The sequence below is a fragment of the Callorhinus ursinus genome, unplaced genomic scaffold (genome assembly GCF_003265705.2).
Source record: "Callorhinus ursinus isolate GAN/ISIS: 27379988/994484 unplaced genomic scaffold, GSC_fseal_2.0 scaffold7, whole genome shotgun sequence".
NCBI classification, from domain to species: domain Eukaryota; kingdom Metazoa; phylum Chordata; class Mammalia; order Carnivora; family Otariidae; genus Callorhinus; species Callorhinus ursinus.
In genome coordinates this window covers 8,859,088-8,866,315 of record NW_027397069.1, presented here as the reverse complement: position 1 = coordinate 8,866,315, position 7,228 = coordinate 8,859,088, and the positions used below count along the sequence as shown (strand labels likewise).

The window sequence follows — 7,228 nt, the reverse complement described above, 5'->3', positions numbered from 1 at the left end:
AGTGTGTGGTTCACAAACTGTGCTTTGAGTCACCCCGGGGAAGCTGCAGTGAACTCTCAGGGGTTCCGTGAGACCTTTTCTATGTCCAGGGAAAACACAGCAGTACTCTCAACATGTGTCATATGGTGTGCAAATTACTAATTCAAGGTAATTGAGTTTCAGTATGAGACTCATGCTATATTCCTTTCAATGATATCATCTATCTTTGCAAAGTTGGATTTTTATCAGTGAGGAAGACAAAAATCAAGTACTACACAAAAACCATTATGGACCAGGAAATGAAGAGTAGTGGTTCCAGTCTGATTTTAGGCTTTGAGAATTGTATGCAGTGCCCAATAGGCACTCACAATCTATTAATAACTCATTAGGGTTATTTAAGAATGAAATAAAAATATTACTTTTTCTTCCAGACTTTTTCTATTAATTTTTCAAACAGCTACAGAGTTGTTAAACATAAACAGTCAACTAAGTTGTTAGGACCTAATTACTTATTAAATAGAACATTTATGTATTTCTTTTGGCCTAGGAGCATGGTGAAAAAAATACAGGATGTCAAAAGTGCTACAAAGCAGGAAAGTGTGGAAATCTCTACTTTAGTGATTATGTTTTGACATAATCACTCTGCAGTGAAATCTCACTAGAATTCTAGAACCTAAGGATGATGATGATAAAATCAGCAGTAGTAATAGTAGTAGCTGAGATATATTAATAATTAATTATGTGCCATGTTTTATGAGAAGGTTTTCTCAGACATCATTTTATTATTTACATGCTTTATGCAATTTATTTCGTTCTGTTTTCCTTACCCTAGAAATGTTAGTCCTGATTTTTTCCAGAGTCTTCTGCCCCTGGACCCATGGAGAACATTTAGAAAACAGTTGACCTTTCTTGCAATAAATTCAATTGAGAACACTGTAACTTTTTTTCTGACAATTATAAAACCAAGTTTTCTATTCCCTGCTACATTTTCAACAATTCGCACATTAAAAAAAAAAAAAACAAGCAAACAAAAAACTACCAATCTTTTCTAAAGTATGCAAATTTTCTACAGTAAAAATCCATCAACCAAAATTAATTCAGCACTGCTCCATGCTAGGCACTGTGGAGGATACAAAAAGGTTTTAATGCATGGTCTCTGCCCTCAAGGGTCTTGTGGTAAGGTTTCCACATAAAACAACTAGAGAAAAATAAAGAGCAGTATATACTAAAGGACCAAGTGGACACATGTAGGCTAGACAAGCATACCGAGAGATTATACTGAGAGAGACCGAACTGTCACAGACCAGACCCATCTGCAGTGGGCCTTTCTGTCTCACTTCTCTCTTGGGGGTAAACAACCTTCTCCTCCTTTTGAGCCGTCTCTTCTGAAAAGTCAACACTTTCATCTGTTCTAGGACACCTACCCTTTTCCCCTCGAAGGAAGATTTTGTTTCTATGGAAATCACCTCCATTTTAAACATCATCAGAGATAAGTTTCCTCTTGACCATGAGCTTGCTAACTTTGGTGCATCCAACAAAAGGAGTGATCTCCTAACTGCACTGTGCCTTTTAGCTTTTATATTATTTCCTCTTTCCCTTCTCTAGCCTTTCTTTTTTTTTTTTAATATGTATGTAGGCTACATCCATTGTCCCTATGCTTTCAATGTCGATTTTTTTTTTTAGAAAGGAGCACTCGAGTGGGGGTGGGGAGGGCCAGAGGGAGAAGGAGAGAGAGAATCCCAAGCAGGCTCCATGCCCAGCACAGAGCCAGACACAGGGCTTGATCTCACAACCCTGAGATCATGACCTGAGTCGAAATCAAGAGTCAGACGCTTAACTGACTGAGCCACCCAGGTGCCTGCCCCTGCACTATCAGTTTTTTGCTTGAACCCTGCATTTTTCTTTGCCACTGTGTTACTAGTGTTATTTTTAAGTTTATCCATTTAACCATTCAACAACAACTTAGTGTCTGCTATTACATACATCACCGCATGTTCTAGGTACTGGGGATACACTGATGAACAAGAAAGACATGGTCACTTCTATCACAGACACTAGTGAGATACATAAGTAAGGAAACTATATTCACAATACACTGTGATAATTGCTATGGTGAATACAATGTCAAGGGGCCAAGGAAGTCATGGTGGTCAGGGAAGGCTTCCTGGAAGAGGTGATATGTACATTGAGTATTGTTGGATGGAAAGATGTCAGATGGGCATGAAAGGAATCAGAGCTGTTTCATACAGAAGGAATCCAAGCTGTAAATTAGCAAGAGAATAATACATTCTAGGGATTAAAACTGGTTTAGTAATACTGGGTATTAAGTAGGAGGGAAGTAAGTTCAAGAGGAGTGGTAAGAGAATATACTCAAGAATTAGGCAAGGGGTTTGTCCTGAAGATAACGGGTGTCACTGAGTGACTATGTAGATAAGGACATGATAAGATTTTTGTTTCCATTTGGCTGTGGTATGGCTGTGGTATGAAAAGTGAGGGCCCAGATTGGAAGCAGGGAGGTGAAGAGGACACAGAAGAGGATGAGGACTTGAACTAGGGACACAGCAGTGAAGATGGGGAGACATCAGTGAATTCAAGAGATAGGAATCTACAGGACGTGGGATGTTGCATGTTGGTGTTGAGACAGAGGCAGGCATCAAAGATGGTGGCTCCATTCACTAACGTGGGAGACATAAGAGCAATGTGTTCCAATAGAATAAAAAATAAGTTAGGTACAAGGTGAAAATGAGTTATCTCTGGTCCATTCAAGTGATAAATTGGGCATAGAGGTCAAGAGAAAGGGACGGAGTTATAGATCTTGAATTCATCAACCTGGAGGAGATAATTGACAGCTTCTGTTGGACAAATATCTATGGTTTTGATTCCTCTGGCCACCTTCTTTACTTTGACACAGTTCATCACCTTCTTGACACTTGTTCTGTTTGGTTTCTCAACATTCTCCTTTCTATTTAGAATATCATGACTTCAATAAACATTAATTTTCTTTTCAGAGTTTCAAGGCTTCCACAATTGAGTTATAGACAGAAGGTGGAAGAGAAGAGGAAGAAGGGTCGGGGGAGAGGGGTGGAAGGGGAGGCAGATGAGAAAAAGAAAAAGAAAGAAAAGTCCAGCTTGGATCTGCAGTATATTGTATTGATCAATTCATTAATTCAAAACACTTATTTATTTATTTATTTATTTATTTATTTTTAGTTTTATGGTTTTATTAACACAAATACGACGTGCACAACAAGCGGTCTATTCATTTTCTTCGCTGCGCAGCCTGGCGTTGGGATTGGTGACTGATTGCCAGCTGGGCTGCTCTTTCCACAATAGCTTTGCAGTTCTTGAGGAGACATTGTAAGCAATCTCTGCACGGTAAGATTTGTTGCACATCAGCAGCACTTCAAGCTCCTTGACATTGTGGACTAGGAACTTCCGGAAGCCACTGAGCAACATGTGCTTTGTTTTCTTGTTGCTCCCGTAACCAATGCTGGGCATCAAGATCTGGCCCTTGAATCTTCTGTGCACCCTATTTTCAGTGCCTCTGGGTTTCTGCCAGTTGCGCTTAATTTTGACATAGAGGTCTGACTGGGGCCAGATGAACTTCTTGGTCCTCTTTTTAACAATCGTGGGCTTCACCAGAGGTCTGAGGGCAGCCATGATGCCCAGTAACAGATGGCTGCCACCTCCACAGGCAGCGCCGAGGAAGAGCCAAAACACATATCTATTATTGCGCATCTCCTGTCACATGCCAGGCACATACTTGGTTGGATGCTGGAGAGACAGTAGTAGCTTCTGATGCTGGTCAGCTGGCTGAGAAGATAGATCTTAAGTAATTAACCAAATAAACGTATTCCCATGCCCTATAAAAAGTTCTATAAAGTAAACATCATCTATAAAATCTTGCTACTCAAAGAGTAGTCCATGGACCAGAAGCAGCAGCATCACCTGGGAGCTTGTTAGCAATGCAGAATCTCAGTATCCACCCAGGAACTACTGAGATAGAATTTTAACAAGATCCCTGGGGGGATCTGCATGCACATTAAATTTGAGAAGCACTGCTCTGGAGTGCACAGGCTGGGAGAGAAAACAACAGGTGGGACCTAAACTCATCGTGGGGTCAGGGAAGGGCTCCCTGAAGAAAAGGCCATTGATTAGGCTAGAGAGGTAGGCCGGGGCTGGATAACACGGGACCTTGTAGACCATGCTGAGAACTTTTATCTTGTTCCCCAGCCCACGCTGCCATAACAAAATGCCCTGTGGACGAGGGGCTTAACCAACAGAAATGTACTTTCTCAGGGTTCTGGAGGCTGGAAGTCTGAAACCAGGGGGCAGTATGGTCAGGTTTTGGTAATGGCCTGCTTCCAGGCTTGGAGATGACTGCCTTCTTGCTCTGTCCTCGCTTGGGTGAGAGAGAGAGAGAAAAGATCTCTCTCCTTGATATCTTTTCTTAGAAGGGCACTAATTCCATCATGAGGGCTCCACCCTCATAACCTGATTATCTCCCAAAGACCTCATCTCCAAATACCACCCCACTGGGGCTTAGGGCTTCAACATAGGAATTTGAAGGAGACACAGCTTAGTCCATAGCAAAGATTTTGGGCAGAGGACTGTAGGTAGAATAATCAGAATTCTACTTTTGAATTCTTATGTTTACTGATATGTAGAGAAGGGACTGAAGGGGTCAAGAAAATACTCAGGAGGCCAGCTAAAAGTCTGTTTTCATAGTCATGGCAAAAGATACGGATAGCTTGGACCAAACCGCATTGGTGGAGACAGGGCGAAGTGAAACATTTCTAAACATCTAAGTGCCGAACCTGATAGGCTTTGATAATGGATTTCATATGGTGTTTGGGGAGAGAGGATCAAGAATGACCAGCACATTTTTCCTTGTGCAAGTTGGATGGATAGGATACCAATTCTTGAGATAGGAATCATGAAATCAGCAAGTTTACTGATGGCATGCTGCTAGATATGACAGAAATGTAGAAATAAATATAAGCGTGGCACATTGATCACGTGCCAGCCACTGTATAGATGTTTTAAGTGCATTATCTTAAGATACCGTGCAAACCTTGCCTTCTGGGGTGGGGAGATCAGCTCATTATTAGGGGGTTAATGGGCTGGTAAAATGAACAGTGCCAGCATGCTTTCAGAGGAGAAGAATATCAGAGAAGACGATGTGAACAGAGAAGCCGTAACAGAGGAAAGAGAATGCAAGTTGAGGTCTAAAGGTTGGATGAGATTTTGTTAAGTGAAGCTCTTGGGAGTCAGGTCTAGGGATGGACTGCAGGAGCCAGGTCTCGGAGAAATAAGCATGACTCCATCAAAAAATTCACTTGGGAAAACAGGGTAGAAAAAGTTGCGTGGAAAGAGAGGGAGCAGATTATGAAAATCCTTCAAAGTCTGTAATTGGGATTTTAAAAGAGAACACTTTGAATATGAAAGGAACATGACTTTACATGACGGGAAAACCTGTCTGGCAACAGGGAATCTCGAACATGGGAAGGCTTGCGTCCCAGAAGCCAACTTACGAGCATTTGTATTATCCAGGTAGCAGGTCAGAGTTCTGAACTCACCCGGAGGAAAAAAAAATCAATGAGACCTAGTTTCATTGGATGAAGTTAGGAGAATGAGTCAAAGATGACTAAAATTTCAGGAATGAAATGAAGGGCATGGTAGTCTCATCGTCTGAATCAGGGAGATCAGGAAGAGGAGATTCGTAGACCTGTGATTGTCCATTTGCAGGCAGTATGATATTAAGTATATTGATGGCTAAAAATAATTGTCTACATGTTTGACCACAGAGATTATTTAAATTTTCAGTAAAAATTAGAGTAGGCAAAAGCCTAAAAGTTATATATGATGGATTTACATCGGGATGAAAACTGTCGTAATCCTCATTAGAAGTATAAAATCCAAGGGGGGGATAACGCATGATAGTCTTGAAGACATAGCCTATACATCATATGAAACCTTGGGTTTCAAACTGCAGTTAGCAAAATCAACAGAAACCACTACCTTCCACCTCAACTGTGACATCGTTACCAATGCACTGAGCAGTTGCTCATAAACAACAGTGCATTGGTTCAACCTTTCAGATGAATGGGGCTTTGTTCCTGCTTTGGTTCAGTCATGGAGGCATGACACTTCATTTTTTAAATTCAAAATGTGTTTCAGTGGAAGGAAAATGTATGCTTTTTGTGTTCTCCAAATGCCATATGGGTTTTTTGTTTGTTTGTTTTATTTTGTTTTGTTTTGTTTTGAGATCATGCAGGAGTACTGTTGACTGGGGGAAAAACTAAGTGACCCATACCAACCTTTCCGTCTCTCTTTTCCTGCTTTATCTCGGGGAACTTCAGCACCTCTAGACAACCTTTGGGGCGTGGCACCCAATGGTGCCCCTTGGATCGCGTGCCGTGTGCATTCCCCTGTGACTCTCTTCCTGTAATCACTGCTTCATTAATGACAATATGGACCAATGCACAGTATTTATCAAATGGTACCTGAGGTCCCTTAGGATTAGGGGAAAGCACACCTAATCCTCTCTGGGGTGCCTGCCAACAGGACAAAAGGGTAATGTGTAGCTATCAGTTGTATTGTTCAGAATCCCCTAACTGAAGACCCCAGTGGTTGGAAAAACTTAGATGAAAGCTCTAGGAGCTACAGGAACTAAGCCCTGCAGTCACAGCTGTTCTTCAGGGAAACTGTGTGCGAGGGGGTTAAGCATGTTTTGATTTTGAATATGCACTCGGGCTAACACCGTCTCCCCCGCTAAGAGAAATCATCTGTAAAATGCTCTGCAAGGTATCCCCGCCCGTGGTCGACGTGCAATTCCTTCCCACCCCCACCCCCGAAAAACAAATCCATGCTTTGTCAACCGGGAGCATGACTTCAGTTTCCTGTACGACCTGGATCCCTTTGGAATCTGCGGAGTTGGTATTTCCGCAAGTATTTGCAGTGCAGCCGCAAGCTTGGGGCTGGCTGTCTTCAAGGGTGTTTTCTCCAGCTACCCCTCTCTCGGTTCTGCCAATTATGTGCCACTTTGTCTTGGTGCTCTGATTGCTTTCTTCTGAGAGGGAGATTCCTCTTTCATCAGTATGGATGCACTGTTTTCACACACGGCCGGCGCTGTGTTGCTGTGTCCGTCACCCTATGAGGGCCGGGCTCAGACGAGCAGGGCTGACGAGCTGGCCGGCGATTGGCCGCCCGCCCCGCCGCGGGGAGGGGTTTGTCGGGAGGAAGGGCT

The 7,228-nt window shown here is 42.5% G+C and overlaps 1 pseudogene; it reads right to left on the bottom strand.

The window, feature by feature from the left end:
• Nucleotides 1-3,234: 3,234 nt before the first annotated feature.
• Nucleotides 3,235-3,665, bottom strand: LOC112826615 (large ribosomal subunit protein eL32-like; annotated as a pseudogene).
• Between the last annotated feature and the right edge of the window lie 3,563 nt (nt 3,666-7,228).